Here is a 27,318-nt window from a genome sequence, read left to right as displayed (position 1 = left end):
CTATTTGGATCTTCCTGTGTTGTCGTCTCGTGGATTATGCTTCACAGCTCACAGATTGATAAAGGCACCTTTTTATGGGAGCTATTTTTCGGGCAATTTCTACATGCTAGTGGCATGGCAGTTCTCCTCCCAACTGTTCAATTTTCCCTGGTCTTCTGCCCACAAAGCATCAGATTGTGTTATTGGCTTTTTAACATTGTCAATATTCTAAATTCAAACTTGACTGGAATTTGGTAATTTTTTGAGGTATGATTTAAACTGATTGGCCTAATTCAAATCTATTTTTGTCTCCAGGCAACCAGCTACCCTAGCTACCCCAGTAGGTGGACAACTTATTACATTATATCTTATTCAGAACACTGGGTTCTATTAGGTGGTTCTGCTAGCTTTTAAGTTTCTTAAAGGTACAATACACCCACATCTTCATAACAGTGACTTAATTCGGCAAAGTTATACATTTGTTTCTCAGTTATGCTGAATGTTGGAGATGGCTGAAACAAACCACAAATAAATATTTCTAAATGTGAAATGGCATCATTTTTAACTTTAACTTTTGACAAAATAATTAGAATGTTTTGTTCTAGTAAAATTAGTTTGCATGAATTTATTATAATCAGTTGATTTACAGTTCTATCTTTTGTTGTAAAATTATTAAATTCCCTCTGTTTTCAGTACAGTCAAACTTGAGGTTCAACTAGTATGGAAATTTATTGACCATTTATTTATATGTGGTCTCTGATATGGTTAATGACTCTTTTTCAAGAGTCATTGAACATTTTTAAGTTAAATGAGCAGATAGTTTATTCAACTGTTAGCCTGATGCCAAAGTCTCTAAGTTGATTTGACTCTAGATGGGGCCTTCACAGTGGTGCATGACTAGCTAAGTTCACTTGGTTTATTTAGCCTGCGTAGATGAAAGTGAGGACTGCAGATGCTGGAGGTTAGAGTCAAGAGTGTGATGTTGGAAAAGCACAGCAGGTCAGGCAGCATCCAAGGAACAGAAGAATCAACATTTCAAGAAAACGCCCTTCATCAGGAAGGGCTTTTGCCCATAATGTCGATTCTCTTGCTCCTCAGATACTGCCTGACCTTATTTAGCCTGCATGCCCATCCAGCAGTGAATACATTACACAAATGCTGGTGGGTGTGGGGGTCTTAGTGTTATAATTAAAGTATATTGTTCAGAAAGCTACATTATGCTCCTATTTTTGGTTTGCAATGGAGTGACTTTGCCAGTACTTATTAAGATGTCTGTGGTCTAGACAGTTGTGTCCTCCAGCTGAAGGAATTGAATGTATAATTGTGCGTGGCCTGCATCTATCTTTCTTGCAGAGTAAATCTCCAATGGTACAGCAATATGTCGTCTTATCTGTACTAAATTCCTACTCCTGTTTATTGAACCAATATATTTGTCTATGCATATATTTATCAATATATGATATGTATGTGCGCTTGGATATTTTCAGCTCTGCCCTGAAAGTACCTTTAAAATGGAGTCACAAAAAGGCACTGTGCCAAATATAACTTTCCATTGACTGCTCCTCACAGTTATCACTGCTTAATTTGGACAGAGGATTGAGGAAATCAGTTATCTTGTTTGAGTACTCATTGCTCCCTTCCAGGATAAGGAAACCTGAAGAGAGAAATAACTGTTCACATGACAGACTACTAACTGTCTTCAGACTGGATTTCAAGAAACTCTTAAGACAGCCTAAAACTAAAGGAAAAAGCATCTATTGCATAAAGATGAGTGGTAGATCAGATGACTGAATACTTAGAATACTGAAAGGTTAATAGAGATGAATAAATTGTAACATGAGAGGGACAAACACAAATTGCTGCAAATTTCGGTTGATTCCAAAAGTCTTAAAACGTTAACTCTATTTCTCTCCCCAAAGCTGCTGCCGGACCTCTGGGTTTCACTAGCATTTTGCATTTGATTCTGCTCATGGTATCTCCAGTACTTTGCTTTATTGTGTGAGGAATGTGAAAACAGCAAGGTTTTCTTTTAGTACCTAAAAATGAAAAGGATAAGTAAAGTATGTGTTGGTCTAGAAGGTGAAAATTGGAAGTTGTTTGTAAATAATAGAAATGGTGGATGTAATAAATAAATATTTGCTTCTGTCTTCATTATAGAGGATATTAAGAACTTCCTGATGAAGGGCTTATGCCCAAAACATTGATTCTCCTGCTCCTCAGATGCTGCCTGACCTCCTGTGCTTTTCTAGTGCCATATTTTTCAGTATTTAAAGAAATCCCAATTATACCTGTAAATGAGAGAATTCTGATTGTTAGTGAAGCAATATTGAGGAAACTGATGGAGCTGCAAGTTAATGATAAATCCTTGGGTCACAATAGACTTCATCCCATGGTCTTAGAGGTGGCTATTGAGGAAGTAGATGCATTGGTGTTAATTTTCCAAAAGCTGTTAGATTCTGGAAAGGTTCGATCAGATTGGAAAGTAGCAAATATAACCCCTCTATTCAAGAGGGAGGAAAGAAGGCAGAAAACAGGGAACTATAGACTTGTTGGATTATAGTCAGTCATGTTGGTTGTGAATGAGGTTATAACTGGGAACTTGGAAAAGCTCAGCATAATCTAGGAGAGTTAGGACAGCTTTGTGAAAGGGAGTTCATGTCTCTCAGATTTACAGGAATACTTTGAAGATTTGACATGCACTGTGAAGAAAGGAGAGTCTGTTGAAATGGTGCCACATAAAATCTTATTATTGTATTGGGAGTAACATTCTAACAAGAATAGAAGATTGGCTCACTGGCAAAAAAAAACAGTATGTGTAAATGGCCACTTTTTCAGATTGGCAGGATGTAATGAGTAGGGTTCTGCAGGGATCTGTGCTGACCCTCAATTTTCAACAATTTACATCAATGACTTAGATAAGGGGATTCAAGTCCAGATGGATAAATTTGCAAATGACACAAAGGTAGGAAAGTATACTGTGAAGATGACAACAAGGGTTAAGAGGTTAAGTGGGCAAAACTTGTAGGTGGAGTATAATTTGGACAATTCAAAGTTGTTCACTTTGGCAGGAGAAAAATAAACTATTATTTAAATGGCGAATAACTGCCAAATTAAGGGGTGCAGAGGGATTTAAGTATTCTTGTGTGTTAATTGAATTGAATTCATTGTCACGTGTACTGAGGCACAGTGAAAAGCTTTATGAGCAATACAAGCAGATCACACAGTTAAGTAGCATAGATAAGTAAGTGGGTAAACATCGGCAAAACAAAAAAAACCACAGGTACAGGCGAATGCTAAGAGTTTGAGTCCATTCAGTATTCTACCCACAATAGGGTAGAAACTGTTTCGAAACCAGGTGTTGCGTGTGTTCAGTCTTTTGTACTTTCTCGATGGTAGAGGTTGTAGAAAACATTGCCAGGGTGGGATGGATCTTTGAGAATGCTGGTGGCCTGGTAGATGGATTCTGTAGATGGGTGATTGGCCTTTGTGATTGTCCAGGCAGAGTTCACCATTCTCTGTAACCGTCTTCATGAGTAACATCCCGCCAGAAGTCTGTAATGAGTTTCTTGGTTTTGCCGGAATTGAGAGCTAGGTTGTTTCAGTGTACGATTTTTCCAGGTATTCTACCTGCTGCCTGTAGTCTGTTTCATCTAGATTCAATCAAGTATGGTGGTGTCATCAACAAACATGTAAATGGTATTAGTCTGCTATTTGGTGACGATTCATGGATATACAATGGGTACAGTAGAGGGCTGAGTACGCACCCCTGGGGGGGGGGTTCCAGTGTTGTTTGTTAGTGAGGATGAAATATTGTCCCCAATCTTCACTGATTGAGGCCACTGGGTCAGGAAACTGAGGATCCAATTGCAGAGAGTGGGGCTTAGTCAGAGATCACTAAGTTTAGTAATCAGTCCCGAAGGGATAATAGTGTTGAAGGCTGAACTGTAGTGAATGAGTAGGATTCTTACACACCTGTTTTTGGTGTCAAATGTTCTAGGGAGGAGTAAGGGGCAAGTGATATGGCTTCTGATGTGGATCTGTTGGTCCGATAGGCAAATTGGAGTGGGTCAAGAGAAGTGGGAGGCTGGAGTTGATTAATGCTATGAACAACCTTTCAAAGCACTTCCTGACCACCGAAGTTAGGGTTACTGGGCGATAATCATTGAGACATGTTGCATGAGTTTTCTTAGGCACAGGGGTGATGTTGGCTCTTTTGAAACAGGCAAGGACAATTGTCCGCTGCAGGGAGAAGTTGAAGATGTCCGAAAAGACCTCTGCCAGTTGATCTGTGCATGCTCTGAGTGTACGGCCTGGTAATCTATCTGTTCCCACTGCTTTCCTTGGATTCACACGGAGGAAAACTGATCTGACCTCTGATGCAGTGACTGTTGGGATAGGTTTGTCAGTACTTGTCGTAATAGGTGTTACCTCTCCACCAAAATTATGCTCAAAGCGAGCATAGAAGGCGTTGAGACGATATGGGAGGGATATGTCATCATCTGCTATCTTGTACTGTCTCCTTTTAGAACCTGTGGTGTCATTCAGTTCTTGCCATAGTCACCGGGTATCTGTCTGGTTCTCTAGTTTGGATCATTATTGGTCCTTGACTGTCTTAATGTCTCTGTGAAGGTCATACTTGGATTCCTTATATTTGAGTGGATTTCCTGATCTGAAGGCCTCACACCTGGTTTTTAGCAGGTTCTGGACATCCTGATTTATCCAAGGTTTACTGTTGGGGACATCGGGATTGACTTCCTCGGTATGCAGTCCTCCACACGCTTGCTGATAAAGTCTGTGACGGTGGTGGCATACTCGTCCAAGGTACCTACAGCCTGTTTGGACACAGCCCAATCAGCCGATTCCAGACAGCACCGGAGTTGATCCTCTCCCTCCACTGACCAGCAATGGACCTATATCTGCAAGGGGGTCTCCTGCTTGAGCTATTGCCTTTAAGCCGAGAGAAGAAGCACGGCACTGTGGTCGGAGTTCCCGAAATGAGGGCAGAGGATGGAGCGGTAGGCATCTTTCACAGTGGTGTAACAGTTGACTAAAATGTTCGGGCCCCTGGTGGGGCAGGTAATATTCTGTTGGTACTTGGGCCACAAAAAGTTAATATACAGGTACAGCCGAAGAGATTTCCAAGGCATAATACTAGATTCAAAGTTGACCTTTATTTCTCTCTCTGCTTCCAGATCTGCTGAGATTCTCCAGTATTTTGGATGCTGGAAATGTGATATAAAAACGTAGTAATATGCAGATACTGCAGGTGATTAAGAGATGAAATGAACATCAAAGGAAAAATATTTTGCCTCCGTTATCCAGGGCATTGGGGGCACGACATCTCCAATACACTTTGAACATTTAGTTGTCTTATTTAATGAAGGACAGAAATGCATTAGAAGCAGTCCAGAGAGGATTTACTGGACTGTCTGGAATGAGCGAGGGATGTCTTGTTTAGAAACATTGAACACGCTAGGCTTGTTTTCACTGGAGTTTCAAAGAGTGAAGGGTGATTTGATCGAAGCTTAAAATCTTGAATAGCCTTGACAAGGTGACGTGGAAAGGCCAGTACCCCATGTAGGTGAGTCCAGAATTCGGGGACACTTGAAAAGAGGGGTCAACCTGGAACAAAAAGTAAGAAAGGAAATTGTATGTTTGGAATGCAGTGTCTCTGAAAGCAGTGGAAGTGGGCCATTAATATTCTTAAGAGAAGAACAATTATTTTTAGGAAAGGGAATCAAAGGTTATCAGGGAGAGATGAGAATATAGAATTCAGAATGCCAATAGCCATGGACTATCAGCTATGATGGTATTGAATAGTGTGGAATAGGCTTATAAAGATCAAATGGCGTACATCATCTTGTAATTGATATTTTCATAAATCATTGTGAAAAAGAAAAGGTAAAGTAAAAAATCTCAAATACCTGGGCTCGTTGCTGTGGCTGAGGGTCAATTCCCAAGGATATAAAAATTGATGCCATGGAAATTTTCATTAAACTATTTTAAACTAGTCATTGCATGACAAAACCAGTACTTCAAATTTTAATTGACTTTCTTGGTTTATGGTTTTCTTGGAATATGATCAAATTACTGTAATTTTTGTGTTGCAAATTTTATAATTCACAATCAATTTGCACAAAGCTTCAGTGGAAATTGAACAGTACAATTCTTTGCAAGAGGAAAAATATTTAATATACATATAATCAGAGGTTGAATATGCTCTTTTATTAATGTGGTTTGACTTGCATCCAAATGCAATGTGAAGTCTGTATATTTTCCTCTCAAGTTTGCATACTCCATAATTAAACATTTCACGTCAAATATTTGAACAACCTATGGTTTGACTCTGCTTTGGCCTAGTTTTACAATTCTTGACCTTCATTTAGCTCTGGGAAAATCAATTCGTTTAACTCAACAGTGGTGTGTTTGTGGTAGTTGTACATTTTGATGTTTAAAATGTGGAGCTTGGTATATAGTTACTGAAATTAAACTTCCAAGTGTTCCTAGTCAACCATAATTTGCCCAAAAAATCCCTCTTGGCTTGGTGTCAGTTTTCCTTATGCCCATTCATTCAGAGTAAAAGGTGCTGCATACATGAAAGTAAGATGGTAGAGTTTGTAATTGCATTTGCTAAAATTTTAGGATCGAGTGTATTCAAGTGTGTGTGGATATGACTCAGTTTTGTTGATTGCTGTGATTTTTGCCTGTTATATTTTAAGCCAAGTCTTCAGCTTTGTTTTGTATCTTCCCAAAGTCAAAATGTTTGTAAGTTCCATAAGCAGTTGGCTTCCAAATAACAAGCAGACAACTTTGGAGCAGAAGTAGGGCACTTCAAGCCTGCTCTGTCATTTGATAATTTGTCACTGATCTGATTACTCCACATTCCTGCTTACCCTGATAACCTTTGAGGTTAACCTTCTATTTCCAGCTTGGCTGTTTTGTTCTTTGCTTGGCCATCAGCTAACCCTAAATCAAAATCGAAGATTCAAGGTACTTGGATTACAACCTTAATTGTAGAAACTTTATTAAATTATAGATAATCCGTTACGGCAAATATTTGAATTTTGTTGAATTGAACAATTGCATGCATTTGTCGTCATAAGCTAAATGGTAGTGCAAGCATATTGTGCAGCTGGAGTAAATTGCAGAATATACTATGCAAGAGATGCTAGACCATTGGTTTTCATTTGTTCACTTGACATGCAAGGTATTAGTCCAGACTTTGTCACAATTATGACACAATTCTGAGCATTATTGTTGGTGGTTCCTCTGAAAATGACATCAACCTCTGCATCCTGTACATGCACAATAAACTGTAGAAATCTATAAGTTGTGTCAGTGTTTTCAGCTAAGTTCAGAGACTGCACTTTTTGAGGTTTCCTCAGAGGACAATTAATTAGAAATTGCTGAACTGATTAGAGTATTGGTTTCTAGAGTCTAACTGTTAGAAGCTTTGATAAAGTAATGCCTCATTAAATGAGATGTATATAAATTTTTTTTAAAGTTGTGTGAACTTCCTAACTACTTTTAAACAACCTTGCTGGCTCTTAAAGAATAATTTCATATTGCAGATAAATTCCACCTTTTTAAAAAAATGTTTGTTTCATATTTTAACCTCAATGTTGACCTGATGCTTTCTTGTTTATCTGTAAAATTTAAAAACTATAAGTGAAGGAACTAAGGCGATTTTACTCCTGCCTGTGGTCTGTGAAAGTATTCCAATGTGATTGGCTTGTGATTATCTTGCGTGACAACTTTATTGCTTCGAGGTAGCTGAGATTTGCTTCATTTGGCACCAGACGCAAAGTCGAAAGAAAAATGGCAATCCATGCAGGGAGGAAAGGGTCGTGTGAGGGAGCCGTGGTGTAATAAGGAATTGGAATCCCTTGTTAAAGAGAAGAGGACGGCCTATGTAAAGATGAGGCGTGAAGGTTCAATTGGGGCGATTGATAGTTATAAGGTAGCCAGGAAAGATCTAAAGAGAGAGCTAAGAGCAGCCAGGAGGGGACATGAAAAGTCCTTGGTTGGTAGGATTAGGGAAAACCAAAAGGTTTGTCAGGAATAAAAGAATGACTAGGGTAGGAATAGGTCCAGTCCAGGATAGTAGTGGGAAGTTACGTGTGGAAGCTGAAGAAATTGGGAAGACACTGAATGAATACTTTTCGTCAGTATTCACTCAGGAACAGGACATTGTTGCCGATGTGAATATTGAGTCACAATTAATTAGAATGGATGGCTTTGAGGTATGTAGGGAAGAGGTGTTGGAAATTCTGGAAAGGGTGAAAATAGGTAAGTCCCCTGGGCCTGATGGCATTTATCCTAGGATTCTCTGGGAAGCAAGGGAGGAGATTGCAGAGCCATTGGCCTTGATTTTTATGTCCTCGTTGTCTACAGGAATAGTGTCAAGACTGGAGGATGGCAAATGTGGTTCCCTTGTTCAAGAAGGGGAGTAGGGATAACCCTAGTAACTATAGGCCGGTGAGTCTCACTTCTGTTGTGGGCAAAGTCTTAGAGAATTGTAAGGGATAGGATTTATGAACATCTGGATAGGAATAATGTGATCAAGGATAGTCAGCATGGTTTTGTGAAGGGCAGGTCGTGCCTCACAAACCTTATTGAATTCTTTGAGAAGGTGACTAAGGAGGTGGACGAGGGTAAAGCGGTAGATGTGGTGTATATGGATTTTAGTAAGGCATTTGATAAGGTTCCCCATGGTAGGCTACTGCAAAAAATACGGAGGTATGGCATTGAGGGGGAGTTGGAGGTTTGGATTAGGAATTGGCTGGCTGGAAGAAGACAGAGGGTAGTAGTTGATGGTAAAGGTTCATCTTGGAGTGCAGTTACTAGCGGTGTTCCGCAAGGATCTGTTTTGGGACCATTGCTTTTTGTCATGTTTATAAATGACCTGGAGGAGGGGCTAGAAGGTTGGGTGAGCAAGTTTGCGGATGATACAAAAGTCGGTGGAGTTGTTGACAGTGAGGAAGGATGTGGCAGGTTACAGCAGGATATAGATAAGCTGCAGAGCTGGGCAGAAAGGTGGCAAATGGAGTTCAATGTAGCTGAGTATGAAGTGATTCACTTTGGTAAGAGTAACAAGAAGATGGGGTACTGGGCTATTGGTCGGATACTTGGTAGTGTGGATGAGCAGAGGGATCTTGGTGTCCATGTACACAGATCTCTGAAAGTTGCCACCCAGGTAAATAGTGCTGTGAAGAAGGCATATGGCATACTGGCTTTTATTGGTAGAGGAATTGAGTTCCATGTTGCAGTTGTATAAGACTCTGGTGCGGCCGCATCTGGAGTATTGTGTGCAGTTTTGGTCGCCATACTATAGGAAGGATGTGGAGGCACTGGAATGGGTGCAGAGGAGGTTTACCAGGATGTTGCCTGGTATGGTAGGAAGATCGTATGAGGAAAGGCTGAGGCACTTGGGGCTGTTTTCATTGGAGAAAAGAAGGTTTAGGGGTGACTTGATAGAGGTGTACAAGATGAATTAGGGGTTTTGATAGGGTTGACCATGAGAACCTTTCTCCATATATGGAGTCAGCTATTACGAGGGGGCATAGCTTTAAATTAAGGGGTGGTAGGTATAGGACAGATGTTAGGGGTAGATTCTTTACTCAGCGAGTCGTGAGTTCATGTAATGCCCTGCCAGTAGCAGTGGTGGACTCTCCCTCTTTATGGGCATTTAAACGGGCATTGGATAGACGTATGGAGGATAGTGGGCTCGTGTAGGTTAGGTGGACTTGGATCGGTGCAACATCGAGGGCCGAGGGGCCTGTACTGCGCTGTATTTTTCTATGTTCTATGCCACAAGAATTGTTAGAGTTTGGTTCCTTTTGAGGTCAACAGCAACTGCTGTCTTTTTGGTGACTGAAATATCCTGCTTTGTATCTTAAATCATTGGTTAATGACTCTTGAGATGGGACTGAGGACAACTTTCTCTCAGTTGAAAATAGTTCTGTCATTAGCTCATTATTGTGTAAAAAACTATTAAGATAGCATTGAGATTTTCCATTTTGGTTTGATAAGAAACGATCAAAATGTCCACTATGACAAAACTGTAATTCTTCCTCGCAAAGTCTTGGTAGTCCACAAGTACAGGTACATGTCTTAAAGCCAACAAACTCAGGACGAGGCCTGTAGAGAATTTTGAAACTGCCAATTTTTGGAGAAAGAAATTGAAACATTAATTCCGCAAGTTGCATTTTAATTTACTTAAGTCATTACATTTCTTTCTGTTCAAGATTGAAAAAAAATTTGGAAAAAATATTAGAATTGGAGAGGGCATTTTGACCAATGAGGAAAAGTTAAATAGACTAGGCCTGCATCCTCTGAAGAGTTAGGGGTGACTTAACTGAAACATGTAGGATCCAGATGGGATCTAACTGAGTGGATGTGGAAAGGATGTTTCCTCGTGTGGGAGAATCTAGAATTAGAGGTCGAGGTTTAAAAATAAGTGGGCGTTCCTTTAAGTCCGAAATGAGGAGACTTTTTGTTTTCTCTCTGAGGGTTGGGTGTATTAAAATTCCTCTCCTGAAAAGACAGTGGGTGCAGAATCACTAAATATTTTTAGGGCAGATTAGTGTTGAGACCAAGACTATTTTTCTGTTATTTTTCTCATTTTTGGTTTGGAACAGTGAGTTGATGTTGAAATTGACCTTTGAACTTTGATCAGAAGCTTGCTCTTTTTTTAAAAAAGAGAGAAGAAAAGGCTGATGTTTGCAATTAGGAACTGGTCTGAAAAGATAGTAGTTTAATTAATGCTCTAAGAGCGCTATAAATGACACCAGGACATTATGTTCAGGAACTGGTAGCTGGTTGAATGTTGAGTTGGTCAGTCAATGGTGGATTTGTCCTGGCCAGCCAACCAGAAATGTTGAAAAAGAAAGAAAAACAATAAAGAATGAACTGGTTTTGACTGGGTTTTGGAGGCGGTTCCTGCTTTGGAAGCTGTTGCACTGGATTGGGTTTTGTTATCTATAGTTATTAACTTGTTGAAAGTTGTGAGAATAGGACCCTAGCCTTTATGAATAGGTATTAAATATCCAGAGGTCTGTAAAAGTTATTAGTAGTGATTGATGACTTCAAAATTCAAACAAGATCTGCAGGTCTGTGATATAATCCAAAGATTTCATGAATACCTGATATCATCATACAGCCTGGAGAAAAGATCTTGTCTATTTACCCTTTCCATGCCCCTCATGATTTTGTAAACCTCAATGAGGTTATCCCTCAGACAGGCCCAGCCTATTCAGCCTCTCCCTATAGCTCAATGCCTCCAACCCTGGCATCATCCTTGTAAAATGAGGGGACAACATTTAAAAAATTAGGGTTTTTTTTTTAGGTCACAGATAAGGGGAGCATTTTTCTCTCTGGATTGTACAATTTTGGAACTTTGTACCTCAGCGGGCAGTAGAAATAGGAACGAGAATGCATTGTTAATTGGGAGTAGATGGGAAAGTAGAATTCAAAACTGTGATCAGTCATGATTTTATTGAATGGGGCAGGCTCAAGGTGCTAATGGCTTATTTCTGTTTCTAATGTGCACGTTTCTACACTCTTAAATTCAGCAGCAAGTGCTACCCTCTCTTTTTTTTTGATGACCCCAAAAATCTATAATGAATACAATTCAAACTAAATATATGCACGAGTACTTGCACCGTATAACAACAGACTACTTTTGGGTCTTATATTAGCTAACTCATGAGACCTCACTGCTGTGGTGGTAGCCTTCCATCACATAATACATTTGTTTTCACTATGAGAAAGTGAAGACTGAAGATGGTGAAGGTCAGAGTCAAAAGTGTGGTGCTGGAAAAGCACAGCAGGTATGTCGGTGAAATCTGTACTTGGAATTGCCTTCATGGTTGAGGAGCTCCATCTCTGGCATGGATGTCTCTGGATTTAATGCAAAGGAAGACACGAGGCCAAAAAGGTGCATGATTCACCGCCTTCTGTTTTCTCTGGGTACACTTCTTTGTCATCTGACCTTTTTTTTATTTTTGCTCACTTTTTCCAATTCTTTTCAAACAAATCGTCTCCAGGAGTCACTGCTGTCAGTGTTCAATTCCTAGTTATCCATCTGAATATCATATCTCACTTGCAGGCATCCTTGTAGCAGAAGTGTGTGCATCTAAATGCTGGCGAATGACGAGTTCACTGCAAGGGTGGTTTCTGGGTATAAAGTAGTCTGCCATCTGTAAAGATACAGCTGAGCTAATGCAGAACTGTTGACTTAGTGACTGTACGCTAACAGAATTAGCAAAAATGCTCTGAGTTCTTGTTCTACCAGGGAATGCTAAGAATATGTCTGAGACAACAAAGGTGAAAATTGTTTAGCCCTTCTCCTAGCTAGCATAGCTAGTCAATCTTCACCAATTTGCTGTTCTCAATAACATTGCTGTTATTCAAAAGTCTTATTCAGCTTGGACATAACAGCTGAAGCTTTCCAGCATGAGCTGGTATAGAGATGTACAGCATGGAAACAGACCCTTTGGACCAACTTGTCCATGCCAATCAGACATCCCAAGTTAATCTAGTTCCATTTGCCAGCACTCTGCCCATATCCCTCTAAACCCTTCCTATTCGCACGGTGGCACAGTGGTTAGCACTGCTGCCTCACAGCACCAGAGACCCGGGTTCAATTCCCGCCTCTGGCAACTGTCTGTGTGGAGTTTGCACATTCTGCGTGTGTTTCCTCCGGGTGTTCCGGTTTCCTCCCACAGTCCAAAGATGTGCAGGTTAGGTGAATTGGCCATGCTAAATTGCCCGTAGTGTTGGGTGAGGGGTAACGGTAGGGGAATGGGTCTGGGTGGGTTGCTCTTTGGAGGTTCGGTGTGGACTTGCTGGGCCGAAGGGCCTGTTTCCACACTGTAAGTAATCTAATCTATTCGTTTGCCCATCCAGATGCCTCTTAAATTTTGTAATTGAAACAGCCTCCACCACTTCCTCTAGCAGCTCATTCCATACATGCACAACCCTCTGCGTGAAAAGCTGCTCTTCAGGACCCTTTTAAGTCTTTCCCCTCTCACCTGAAACCTATGACCGCTAGTTCTGATTTCTCGCATGCCAGGAAAAAAGACTTATCCAATCATGCCCCTTATGGTTTTATAAACCTCAGCCTCCAACACTCCATGGAAAACAGTCCCAGCCTATTCAGCCTTTCCCTATGACTCAAACGCTTCAACCCTGGCAACATCCTTGAAAATCTTTTCTGAACCCTTTCATGTTTCATGGCATCCTTCCTGTGATGGCTTGTAGAGCCTAGATATGTGAAGCCATCAACTTCATTCAGCATCACATTGTCACTGTTGATAGATGGTGGTATTGCAGCATTCTGGACCGTTACAACTGTCTTCCTAATACTGATAGTCAAACAAAGTTCTTTACAAGCGTGACGGAGTGTGCTCTTTGCCATTGCAGATGCTTGTATGGAATGCCAGCGTGGCATCAGCAGCAGCATAAGGAGTCTCTGTGGGCGACTTAGCAAATGGTTTTGTCTTAGACAAGCGAGGCTAAAGAGTCATAGAGATGTACAGCATGGAAACAGACCCTTCGGTCCAACCCGTCCATGCCAACTAGATATCCTAACCAAATCTAGTCCCATTTGCCAGCACTTGCCCACGTCCCAGCAAACCCTTCCTATTCATTTACCCATCCAGATGACTTTTAAATGCTGTAATTGTTCTTGCATATGAATAGTTATCCTGTATTGCTGACTTGAAGGCATATGGAAACAGTATGTGATGGATGACAGTCATAGGAAGGGGGGGGCGGGGGGGGGGGGGGGGAAAGAGAGTCTCAAGTACAGTCACATAGATGGGTCAACTCCAGGAAGGGTAAGAGAGGTAGGCACCTAGGCCAGGAGTCTTTTGTGGATATAACCATTTCAAACAGGTATGCTGTTTTGGAAAATGTAGGGGGTGATGGAATCTCGGGAGCGTAGCACGAACAGCCAAGTTTCTGGTATTGAGACTGGCTCTAATGCAACGAGGGGCATGTCGGCTTCCAAGCGATCAGTTGTGTTAGTGGATTCTGTAGTCAGAGGTACAGACAGACATTTCTGTGGCCAGCAGTGAAAAATCAGAATGGTGTGTTGTTTCCCTGGTGCCAGGATCACGGATGCCTCAGAGAGGGTGCAGAATGTTCTCACAAGGGAGAGGGGCCAGCAAGAGGTCATTGTCCACATTGGAACCAATGATATAGGAAGGGAAAAGGTTGAGATTCTGAAGGGAGATTACAGGGAGTTAGGCAGAAATTTAAAATGGAGGTCCTCAGCGTAGTAATATCTAGATTCCTCCATGCTATGAGCCAGGGAGGGCAGGAATAGGAGGATAGAGTAGATGAATGAATGGCTGAGGAGCTGGTGTATGGGAGAAGGATTCACATTTTTGGATCATTGGAATCTCTTTTGGGGTAGAAGTGACCTGTACAAGAAGGACCGATTGCACCTAAATTGGAAGGGGACTAATATACTGGCATGGAAATTTGCTAGAACTGCTTGGGAGGATTGAAACTAGTAACATTTGGGTGGGGGGGCGGGGGGTGTTTACCCAGGGAGATAGTGAGGAAAGAGATCAATCTGAGACTGGTACAGTTGAGAACAGAAGTGAATCAAACAGGCAGGGACAAGGTAGGACTAATAAATTAAACTGTATTTATTTCAACGCAAGGGGCCGAACAGAGAAGGCAGATGAACTCAGGGCATGATGAGGAACATGGGACTGGGATATCATAGCAATTACGGAAACATGGCTCAAGGATGGGCAGGACGGGCAGCTTAATGTTCCAGGATACAAATGCTACAGGAAGGATAGAAAGGGAGACATGAAAGGAGGGGGAGTGGCGTTTTTGATAAGGGATAGCATTACAGCAATACTGAGGGAAGTTATTCCTGGAAATACATCCAAGGAAGTTACTTGAGTGGAACTGAGAAATAAGAAAGAGATGATCACCTTATTGGGATTGATTTATAGACCCCCTAATAGAGGGAAATTGAGAAACAAACTTGTAAGGAGATCTCAGCTATCTGTAAGAATAATAGGGTAGTCATGGTCGGGGATTTTAACTTTCCAAACATCGACTGGGACTGCCATAGTGTTAAAGGTTTAGATGGAGAGGAATTTCTTAAGTGCGTGCAAGACAATTTTCTGACTCAGCATGTGGATGTACCTACTAGAGCAGGTGCAAAACTTGACCTACTCTTGGGAAATGAGGCAGGGCAGGTGACTGAGGTGTCAGTGGGGGAGCACTTTGGGGCCAGCGACCATAATTCTATTAGATTTAACATAATGATGGAAAAGGATAGACCAGATCTAAAAGTTGAAGTTCTAAATTGGAGAAAGGCCAATTTTGACTGCATTAGGCTAGAACTTTTGAAAGCTGTTTGGAGGCAGATGTTTGCAGGTAAAGGGATGGCTGGAAAATGGGAAGCCTTCAGAAATGAGATAACAAGAATCCAGAGAAAGTATATTCCTGTCAGGGTGAAAGGGAAGGCTGGTAGGTATAGGGAATGCTGGATGACTAAAGAAATTGACGTTTTGGTTAAGAAAAAGAAGGAAGCATATGTCAGGTACAGACCGAATAGATCGAATGAATCCTTTAGAGTATAAAGGCAGTAGGAGTATACTGAAGACGGAAATCAGGAGGGAAAAAAGGGGACATGAGATAGCTTTGGCAAATAGAATTAAGGAGAATCCAAAGGGTTTTTACAAATACATTAAGGACAAAAGGGTAACTAGGGAGAGAATAGGGCCCCTCAAAGATCAGCAAGGCGGCCTTTGTGTGGAGCCACAGAAAATGGGGGAGATACTAAATGAATATTTTGCATCAGTATTTACTGTGGAAAAGGATATGGAAGATCTAGACTGTAGGGAAATAGATGGTGACATCTTGCAAAATGTCCATTTTACAGAGGAGGAAGTGTTGGATGTCTTGAAACGGTTAAAGGTGGATAACTCCCCAGGACCTGATCAGGTGTACCCGAGAACTCTGTGGGAAGCTAGAGAAGTGATTGCTGGGTCTCTTGCTGAGATATTTATATCATCGATAGTCACAGGTGAAGTGCCAGAAGATTGGAGGTTGGCAAACGTGGTGCCACTGTTTAAGAAGGGTGGTAAAGACAAGCCAGGGAACTATAGACTGGTGAGCCTGAGCTCAGTGGTGGGCAAGTTGTTGGTGGGAATCCTGAGGGACAGGATATACGTGTATTTGGAAAGGCAAGGACTGATTAGGGATAGTCAACATAGCTTTGTACGTGGGAAATCATGTTTCACAAACTTGATTTAAGTTTTTTGAAAAAGTAACAAAGAAGGTTGATGAGGGCAGAGCAGTAGATGTGATCTATATGGACTTCAGTAAGGCGTTTGACAAGTCTCCCCATGATTAGGAAGGTTAATCTCCTGGAATACTTGGAGAACTAGCCGTTTGGATACAGAACTGGCTTAAAGGCAGGAGACAGAGGGTGGTTGTAGAGGGTTGTTTTTCAGACTGGAGGCCTGTGACCAGTGGAGTGCCACAAGGATTGGTGCTGGGTCCTCTACTTTCTGTCATTTTATATAAATGATTTGGACGCAAGCATAAGAGGTACAGTTAGTATGTTTGCAGATGACACCAAAATTGGAGATGTAGTGGACAGCAAATACGGTTACCTCAGATTACAACAGGATCTGGACCAGATGGGCCAATGGGCTGAGAAGTGGCAGATGGAGTTTAATTCAGATAAATGCAAGTGTTGCATTTTGGGAAAGCAAATCTTAGCAGGACTTATACACTTAATGGTAAGGTCCTAGGGAGTGTTGCTGAAGAAAGAGACCTTGGAGTGCAGGTTCATAGCTCCTTGAAAGTGGAGTCGCAGGTAGATAGGATAGTGAAGAAGGCGTTTGGTATGCTTTCCTTTATTGATCGGAGTATTGATTACAGGAGTTGGGAGGTCATGTTGCAGCTGTACAGAACATTGGTTAGGCCACTTGGACTATTGTGTGCAATTCTGATCTCCTTCCTATCAGAAAGATGTTGTGAAACTTGAAAGGGTTCAGGAAAGATTTACAAGGATGTTGCCAGGGTTGGAGGAGCTTCAGAGGCTGAGGGGTGACCTTATAGAGGTTTTCGAAATTATGAGGGGCATGGATAGGATAAATAGACAAAGTCATTTCCTTGGCGTCGGGGAGTCCAGAACTAGAGGGCATAGGTTAAGGGTGAGAGGGGAAAGATATAAAAGAGACCTACGGGGCAACGTTTTCATGCAGACGGTGGTATGTGTATAGAATGAACTGCCAGAGGAAGTGGTGGAGGCTGGTACAATTGCAACATTTAAGAGGCATTTGGATGGGTATATGAATAGGAAGGGTTTGGAGGGATATGGGCCGGGTGCTGGCAGGTGGCACTAGATTGGGTTGGGATATATGGTCAGCGTAGACAAGTTGGACCGAAGGGTCTGTTTCCATAATGTACATCTCTATGACATCAGATAAAAATATGGCAATTGGTGTTGGTGCTGGAACACAATTTGGATTGACCCATTGCAGATTTCAAGGTACTGATGCTTCCTATTATAACTGACTTTATCCACTATGTTGTGACAGAAAGATGAGATCAAATTGAGCAGTTAAAGGAGGCTTCCAATTTTCTCCAGCAGCTTACTACCCTTTGCTTACATGGTCAAATGCCTAGGTGAGATTGTGAAAGCTAACATAATGGTCTCCTTTTGTCCATGCTGTTTCTTGCAGCTGCTGAACAGAGAAGAGAGAGCGTCAATTGTGGATCTCCCAGTTCTGAAATCCATCAGGATTTGGGATAGATATATTCAGCTCGGAGTCCAGATTAGAGTGGTGATGGAAAAGCACAGCAGGTCAAGCAGCATTCGAGGAGCAGGAAAATTGATGTCTTTTCCTTGGGATGGGAGAGTCCAGAACTGCAGAGCATAAGTTTAGGGTGAGAAGGGAAAGATATAAAGGAGACCGAAGAGGCAACTTTTTCACACAAAGGGAACTGTACCCCCCATTTGTAAATCTATTTTATTTTTGAGTGAGCATGCTTGCTCATTTGTAATTATGACTTGATATCCCATTGAAAATTAATTTAACAAAATGTAACATTTTCAGTGATTTTTATGTTATGAGCAAAATGTTATGTTTAGGTGAATCTACTAATCTACTAATTTGTGTTGTTTGCAGCTTAAAAGCCTTTAACAGCACATTTTTTTTAGATTTAGATTACTTAGTGTGGAAACAGGCCCTTCGGCCCAACACGTCCACACCTACCCACCGAAGCACACCCACCCAGATCCATTCCCCTACGTTTACCCCTGCATCTAACACTATGGGCAATTTAGTATGGCCAATTCACCCATCCTGCACATGTTTGGACTGTGGGAGGAAACCGGAGTACCCCGAGGAAACCCACGCAGACACTGGGAGAATGTGCAAACTCCACACAGACAGTCGCCTGAGGCAGGAATTGAAACCGGGCCACTGGCGCTGTGAGGCAGCAGTGCTAACCACTGTGCCATGGAGGAGTGTAACTGATAGCAAATTCTGGATTTCCACATTTAACCTATGAATGTGCGGACTTCTGAAGTTGTTGCCAGTTTTGCATAGTAATAATGGACACTCTGATGCTTTCTAACATCATCAGTTGCAAAAGGGCAATTGTGATATGTGGGTAATTAATTGATTATGTTTGAGTTTGCTGACTGATTTTGTATATGAAGAGTGGAGATTTGGATAAGATCTTCAATGGAAACTGTACCCCAACATGAGTTAACTCCTTGAGTGAAGGAAAAAAGGGAATGTTTGAACTAGTCAATGCTTCTTCAGCAACACCTTCATTCATACAACAGTTTTATTTGACTCAATGTTGCAGCTGTGATCAAAGATTTTGCCCTGTCATTTTGAAAATGTTTATACCTTTATACAATGTTTATACCTTTATGCAAAGTTCTGTGCAACTTTGATTTCAGCAATTTCTATTTTTGTTTTGATTTCAGTGATTTCACTTATGTCAATCAGACATAATATTGTTTGTCATTTAATTCAGTGCCATTAAAATATTTAACACATCATACAATTAGGACAAATGATTTGTTCCTATAAAAATTTAAATATTATACACTGCTACAGTGAAAGGTTTTGCCTTTAAAAAAATATTGTTCCTGCTCCGGTGGCTCAGTGGTTAGTATGGCTGCCTCACAGTGCCAGGGACTCTGGCTTGATTTCAGCCTCTGTCGACTGTTTGTTTGGAGTTTGCACGTTCTCCCCTTGTCTGCGTGGGTTTTCTCCGGGTGCTTCGGTTTTCTCCCACAATCCAAAGATGTGAGTTGCCCATGCTAAATTGCCCACGGTGTTCAGGGATGTGTAGATTAGGTGTGTAAATTAGGCAGGAGTAAATGTAGAGTAATGGGGAGTGGGTTTGGGTGGATACTCTTCGGAGGGTTGGTGTGGACTTGCTGGGCTGGAAGTGCCTGTTTTCTGCAGGAATTCTATCATTCTATAACTGCAACATTTTGTTTAAAAATTAAACTCAAACTTTGCCAACACTTTAATGGGAATGAAATATTTATTAGCATCACTAATTTCATTTAAGGCAGTTACTTGGTGTATGACAACAGGATTAGGCCCAAGTTAGAGATGAGAAAACTAGCAATGGCTCTCAGTCCTTTGTGTTGTTGATTCATGAGGTACATACTTGAATATTGTGTGAGGAGAAGACCAAAATCAGTTATGATGCCTTCTGGTAGTCAAGAAGATCACCAATATTGTGTCAGCTTACACAAAGGGTGGCTACTTGGATGTGATAACAGTTGACTAATATGAACACCTTTGCATGAGTTAATGAATTCATGAGGTGAAAAATTGCAATAGTTTTCACAGGAACATGTTATAACTGTTCCAGTTTGTTTAGTTTAAGCAGTGTTGTTGAGCTGTAAAAAAAATTTATATCACTCATTCCATTATGCAGTTGACTGTTTTTGAAGTTCAGTCTTCATTTTTAAGCAAATGCAGCAGTTTTGCACATTTCAATTTCCCACAAACAACAGCAAGATCACTGTTATTGGCACTATTAATTGAGGTGGTGATGATCAGGACTATTTGAAAAGAGTCAAGAGAAGTTTTAGGCCCACTCTTGGCAATGTAATACTGTCAGTACTTCAGTGAAGAATATATTGACTTTTATATTTATTTACTGGAATACGGTACAGAAAAACATGTATTAATAGCAGGAATATGCCACTTGGCTACTAAAGCCTTCTCTGTCATTCTGTAAGATTATGATAGATTGTATCACTACACATTCCTGCAAGTTCCCCAAAAATCTGTCTACCCCACCTTATAAGTAGTCAAACTCCTTGCTCCCCCCCAGTTTTGAGGAAAAGTTCAAAAGACTCTGAAACCTGAGAAAATATTTCTCTTTATTCTAGTCTCAAAAATAGATCACCCTTTATTTTTAAACAGTGACCCCATAGTTCTAAGCATGTCCCACAGGAGGAAGCATTCTTTCACATCTTACCCATCAAGGTCTATAAGTAACATATTTGTTTCAATCAAATAACTAGCTCACAATCGTCGAGCTTCTTTGACCTGCTTGCTATTCCTCAAAAGATTGTTATGAAGATGTGGGGTGTTCTGTACCTTTGAGAGTAAAAAGCTGTTAGAGCTACCTGACAGCACCAAGTGTTCTCAATAAGATAACAATGTAACACTTTAGTCGAAATCTAAATTAGCTGGTTGCCTAGAAATGACAAAACAGAATTGAATTAGGCCAATCAGTTTAAATTATATCCCGAAAAATACTAAACCCCAATCCCGGTTTGAATTTAGTATATTGACAACTTTAAAAGCCTTACAATTATGGGAGGTCTGGGAAAGAGAGTTAGGGTGGAGATCACTCCGGAAACACGGAAGGACATTTGTGAGTGCAAGATTTCAATATGTAATAGGGCCTATGCTATGCGGTTAAAGATTCTTCATCGGGCTCATCTGATCAGCTTGCAAAATTTAAGCAGGGTGTGTCTTCAATGTGCTCCAAATGTAAAATAAATATAGGTATCCTCACTCATTGTTTGTTTGTGGTCCTGCCACAGGCTCTGTACATATTGGAGTGATGTAGCAGGAGTAATAGAGAAGGTCTTGGGGACCGAAGTCCAGATGGACCCCATTTTTGCTGAGTTTATCTCCCTTAAATGTACGTGGGAGAAAGCTTTTTAGCATCCTCACTTTTTGTGCATAGAAGAACATTTCAGATGTGCCATTGCTTTCATTATAAATGATTTATCTTGTTCCTATTATTTCCTGTTGAATTGGTCTCTTCACTATTTTTAATTTCTGTTCATCTTTTTGAACAGAATCCTCTTTTGAATACTTTATTTTCAAAGGTGTAGCATGAAGATCTTCAAAATTTAGTTGTCTGAGACAGACTGTTACTGTGGTGTAAATATTTTGTAACTAATTGGAAAATTCATGGCTAATAAATTAATCTGGCTCTATAAACTAACTTAATATTATACTTGTTATGACATGCTGAAGGTAATTTTGCTATTTCTTTGAAAAAAAATGCGATGTCTCATAATGTATTGAAACATACCTAATTTCTTTGCTGAATTCTTAAGATTTTTAAAAATTTGCTTTGCAGAATTCTATTTTGTGGGAAATGACTTTTACAGTAGAAGAATATTTCATGTTTTTGAGCCAACAACGTTGAATTTAACGTAAAACCATTTTTAGAAAAAGCCTTCATAGGATGTTCAGTAATTACACTTTGTGCCTTACTTAGAATGTTTGACTTGGGAATCTAATCTGAAAGTACAGCCACCTGTGCTTGATTGATAATCTAAAGTTTTATAACAAAGCAAATGTATACTATCTTGTTTCCAGCCCAAAAATGTGTTTTTCCAAGAAAAGTTTGGAATGGACACTGCCTCGGGTTATTGCAGTTCTGATAATGTGCTGATGTCTTCGACTGATGCAAAGTGCCTCTTCAAACTCTGCCATTTCTTTTGTTCCGCACTACTCCAGTCTCGTTTTCTAGTCCTTCAATGACCACTCTTACCTCTCTTACCTTTTAGATATCTTGTCCTTGCCTTATTCTTTAATATTCTGGATTAGTGATGCTGGAAGAGCACAGCAGTTCAGGCAGCATCCAAAGTGCAGCGAAATCGACGTTTCGGGCAAAAGCCCTTCATCAGGAATAAAGACTGTTTCCTGATGAAGGGCTTTTGCCCGAAACGTCGATTTCGCTGCACTTTGGATGCTGCCTGAACTGCTGTGCTCTTCCAGCACCACTAATCCAGAATCTGGTTTCCAGCATCTGCAGTTATTGTTTTTACCTCATATATTCTTTAACATCACTAGCTAGCTTACTCCCAATCCCCTAGCTTCCCACTGATCTTCACCTCATTGTATGTTTTCCTTTTTGCTTTTATGCTGTTCCTGATTTCCTGTGTCAGCCACAGTTGCTTCATTCTCCCCTTAGTATGTTTCTTCTTCCTTGTGTTGAAATGTTGGTGCTGAATTATGCTCAGAAGCACTGGCCATTGCTGGTCCACCGTCTTCCCTGCTAGCCTTCTCTCCCAGCCAACTCTGGCCAGCTCCCCTCTCATATCGTGGTAGTTAACCTTTACTCCATTGTAAAGTCATAGGGTCATTGAGATATACAGCACTGGAACAGACCCTTTGACTCATACTGACCAGATAGCTGAAATTAACCTAGTCCCATTTCCCAGCATTTGGACCATATCCCTCTAAACCCATCCTATTCATGTACCCATCCAGATGCATTTTAAATGTTGTAATTGTACCAGCGTTCATCACCTTGTCTGGCAGCTCATGCCATACACTCACCACCATTTGCATGAAAAGGTTGCCCATCAGCTCCCTTTTAAATCATTCCTCCCTCATCTTAAACATATGCCTGCTAGTTTTGAACTCCTCTATCCTTTGGAAAATACCTTGGCTATTCACTCTATCCATGCCGCGCATAGAGTCATAGACAGGTATAGTATGGAAAGAGACCCTTTGATTCAACTCACCCATGCTGACCAGATATCCTAAATTAATCTTGTCACATTGCCAGCACTTGGCCCATAACCCTCAACTCTTCCTATTCATGTACCTATCCAGATAGCTTTTAAATAAGCCTTCCCAACTGCCTTTGGCAGCCTATTTCATATATGCACCATCCTTTGCATGAAAACGTTGCCCCTTAGGTCCCTTTTTAAACTTTCCCCTCTCACCCTAACTCTATGTCCTCTAATTCTGGACTACCCCATCCCAGGGAAAAATACCTTGTCTATTTACCCTATCCAAACCCCTCATGATTTTATAAACCTCTATAAGGTCACCCCTCAGCCTCCAACACCAAAGGGAAAATGGCCCCAGCCTATTTAGCCTCTTGCAATAGCTCAACTCCTCCAACCCTGGCAATATTCTTGTAAATCTTTTTTGAACCTTTCAAGTATGACACCATCTTTCCAATAGGAGGGAGATCAGAATTGCACACAATATTCCAAAAGTCATAGAGTCATAGAGATGTACAGCATGCAAACAGACCCTTTGGTCCAACCCGTCCATGCCGACCAGATATCCTAACCCAGTCTAGTGCCCCCTGCCAGCACCTGGCCCATATCCCTCCAAACCCTTCCTATTCATATACCCATCTAATTGCCTTTTAAATGTTGCAATTATACCAGCCTCCACCATTTCCTCTGGCAGCTCATTCCATACACGTACCACCCTCTGTGTGAAAAGGTTGCCCCTTAGGTCTCTTTTACATCTTTTCCCTGTCACCCAGTGGCCTAACCAATGTCCTGTTCAGCCGCATCATGACTTCCCAATTCCTATATTCAATGTTCTGACCAATAAAGGCCTTCTAATGCCTACTTAACTATCCTTTCTACCTGAGACTCCACTTTCAAGGAACCATGGACTTGTACTCCAAGGTCTCTTTATTCAGCAACACTCCCTGGGACCTTACCATTAAATGTATAAGTCCTGCCCTGATTTGCCTTTCCAAAATTCAGCACCTCACATTTATCCAAATTAAACTGCATCTGCCATTTCATGGCCCATTGGCCCATCTGATCAAGATCCCGTTATAATCTGAGGTAACCTTCGCTGTCCGCTACACCTCCAATTTCGGTGTCATCTGCAAACTTACTAACCATACTTTCTACATTCACATCAGAATCATTTATATACATGGCGAAAAGAAGTGGACCCAGCATCGTTCCTTGTGGAATATCACTGGTCACAGGCTTCCAGCCTGACCAGGAACCCTCCACCACCACCCTCTATTCAATTAGATTCTCTACAGTGTAGAAACAGGCCATTTGGCCCAACAAGTCCACACCGACCCTCTGGATAGTAGCCCACCCCTATTACCCCTATTTTACCCCTATTTAATGCACCTAATACAATTTAGTATGTCCACTCCATCTAACCTGCATGTTTTTGGACTGTGTGAGGGAATCGGAGCACCTGGAGAAAATCCATGCAGAAACCGGGAGAATGCGGAAACTCCACACAGATGGTCGCCTGAGGCTGGAATTGAACTCTGGTCTCAAGCACCGTGAGGCAGCAGTGCTAATCACTGAGCTGCCATGACATTCGATGAGTCATCATGTCTATCTCTACCTTCGAGGCAGTTCTACAACCAAATGACTAGTTCTCCCTGTATTCCGTGTGATCTAACCTTGCTAACCAATCTCCCATGCAGAACCTTGTCAAATGCCTTGCTGAAGTCTGTGTAGATTACATCCACCACTCTACCCTCATCAATCCTCTTTATTGCTTCTTCAAAAAACTCAGTCATGTTAGTGAGACATGAATTCCCATGCACAAACCCATGTTGACTATCCTTATCAGTCCTTGCCTACCCAGATACATGTCAATCATGTCCTTCAGGATTCCCTTCCACCACCAATGTCAGGCTCATTGGTCTGTAATTCCCTGCCATTTCCTAAATAGTGGCACCACGTTAGCCAACCTCCAGTCTTCTGGCACCTCATCTGTGATTATGGCTAATCTAAATAACTCAGCCAGGGGCCCCTGAATCACTTCCTTAGTTTCCCATTGAGGTCTAGGGTATACCTGATCAGGTCCTGGGGTGTATCCACCTTAATGCTTTTCAGGATATCCACCTCCTCTGTCATATGGACATTTTTCAAGGTGTCACCATCTATTTCCCCACATTCTGTATCTTCCACCTCCTTCTCCACAGCCAACATTGATGTAAAATAATCATTTAGTATCGACCTTTATCTCCTGTGGCTCAACACACATTGATTTAAAAAATCTCTCTGTTCATCCCTGAGCCTATAATGCTCCATGGAAAATATCCCAGCCTATGCACCCTCTCCCTATAGCTCAAACTCTCTAACCTTGGCAACATCCTTGTAAATTTTTTCTGCACCTTTTCAAATTTCACAATATATTTTCTATCGCAGGGAGGCCAGAACTGAATGCAGTATTTGAAAAATGGCCTAACCAATGTCCTGTACAGCTGCCACATGACCTCCCAACTCCTACACTCAAAGCATTAACCTATAAAGGCAAGCAGACCAAACACCACCTTCACTACCCTGTGTAGCTGAGACTCCACCTTCAATGAACTGTGAACCTGCACTCCAATTCCTTTGTTTGGCAACATTCCTGGGACCTACCATTAAGTGTATAATGCCCTGAACTGCCTTTCCAAAATGCAGCACCTCGCATTTACCTAAATTAAACTCCATCTGCCACTCCCTGACCTATTTGCTCATCTGATCAAGGTCCTCTTGTACTCTGAGGTAACTTTCATGGTTGTTCACTACACCTCCCACTTTCGTGTTACCTGCAACATACTAACTATACCTCCTATATTCACATCCAAATCATGTATATAAATGATAAAACGCAGTGGACCCAGCACCGAATCTTGTGGCATGCTGCTGGTCACAGCCCTCCGATCCAAAAAGCAACCCTTTACCACCACTCTCTTGTCTCCTAGCTTCGAACCAATTTTGTATCCAAATATGTGGTTCCTTCTGTATTCCATATGATCCTACCTTGCTAACCAGTTTACCATGAGGAACCTCATCAACCGCCTTGCTGAAATCTACATAGACAAAGTTAATCACTCTGTCTTCATCAATCTTCATTGTCACTTTTAAAAAAACTCCCGAGTTAGTGAGACACGATTTCCCACACACAAAGCCATGTTGACTGTGCCTAATCAGATCTTTCCTTTCCCAATCAGACCTTTTCCTTATCCTGTCCCTCTGAATCCCTCCACCAATTTATATACTGATGAGCCTGACGTCATGATAGATAAATCCCTGGCTTTTCCTTATCACCTTTTCTTTATTAATTGGCACCACATTTGGCCACCGTCCAGTCTTCTGGCATCTCGCGTGTGGATGATAGAAATTTCTCAGCAAGTGGCCCAGCAATCATTTCCCAAACTCCCGTAAAATTCTGGGGTACACTTGATCAGATCCCGGGGATTTATTCATCTTTATGCATTTTAACACATGCAGCACCACCACCATTGTAATAGGAACATTTTTCAGCACTTAGCTTCCATGACTTCTCCACTATAAACACTGATGCATAATACCTGTTTAGTCTTATCACTCATCTGCTGCAGTTCCACACATAGGCAGCCTTGTTGATCTCTCCCTAGTTACTTTTGTCCTTGATTTGTTTGTCCTTAACCCTATTTGCCAAAGCTATCTCATGTCCCCTTCTGATTTCCCTCTTAAGTATACTCCACTGCTTTTGTACTCTTCTGGGGCTTTACGTAATCCCAGCTGTCTACACTTAACATTTCACCCTCTTTATCTTGACCAGTGCCTAAATTTCTCTAGTCATCCAGCATTTCCTAGCAGCCTTTCCCTTCACACTAACATAAACATACTGTCTCTGGACTCTCATTATCTCCTTTTGGAAGGTCTCTCACTTTCCAGCCATCCCTTTTACCTGTGAATAGTCACCTGCAATCAACTTTGAAAATCCTTGCCTAATACTGTCAAAGTTGGCCTTCCTCCAATTTAAACTTTAACTTTTAGATCAGGTCTTTCCTTTTCCATAACTAGTTTAAAACTATTAGAGTTATGATCCCAGAGCACCAACACTGACATTTCAGTCACTTGCTCCTCCTTATTTCTCAAGAGAAAGCCAAGTTTTGCTCTTTCTGTAATATTGTAATGCTGTTACATCTCATTTCAGCTTCTCAAACTGCAGGGTGAATTCTATCATATTGTGGTCACTGCCCCCCAGGTGCTGTTTCACCTTGAGCTTTCTAGCAGGTCTGCTTCAAATCCAGAATTGCCTGTTCCCCAGTGAGTTTCTAGCACAAGCTGCT

The 27,318-nt window shown here is 41.3% G+C and overlaps 1 protein-coding gene across 1 annotated transcript in view; it reads left to right on the top strand.

Annotated features, from left to right (window-relative positions):
• lgr4 (leucine-rich repeat containing G protein-coupled receptor 4) overlaps nucleotides 1-27,318 on the top strand; it is a 140,793-nt gene that overhangs the window by 20,884 nt on the left and 92,591 nt on the right. The window lies entirely within an intron of this gene.

This window comes from Hemiscyllium ocellatum, chromosome 18 (assembly GCF_020745735.1).
Source record: "Hemiscyllium ocellatum isolate sHemOce1 chromosome 18, sHemOce1.pat.X.cur, whole genome shotgun sequence".
In the NCBI taxonomy this organism is placed as follows: domain Eukaryota; kingdom Metazoa; phylum Chordata; class Chondrichthyes; order Orectolobiformes; family Hemiscylliidae; genus Hemiscyllium; species Hemiscyllium ocellatum.
The sequence above is the reverse complement of the archived record's forward strand: the minus strand, read 5'-3'. Positions and strand labels throughout refer to the sequence as shown.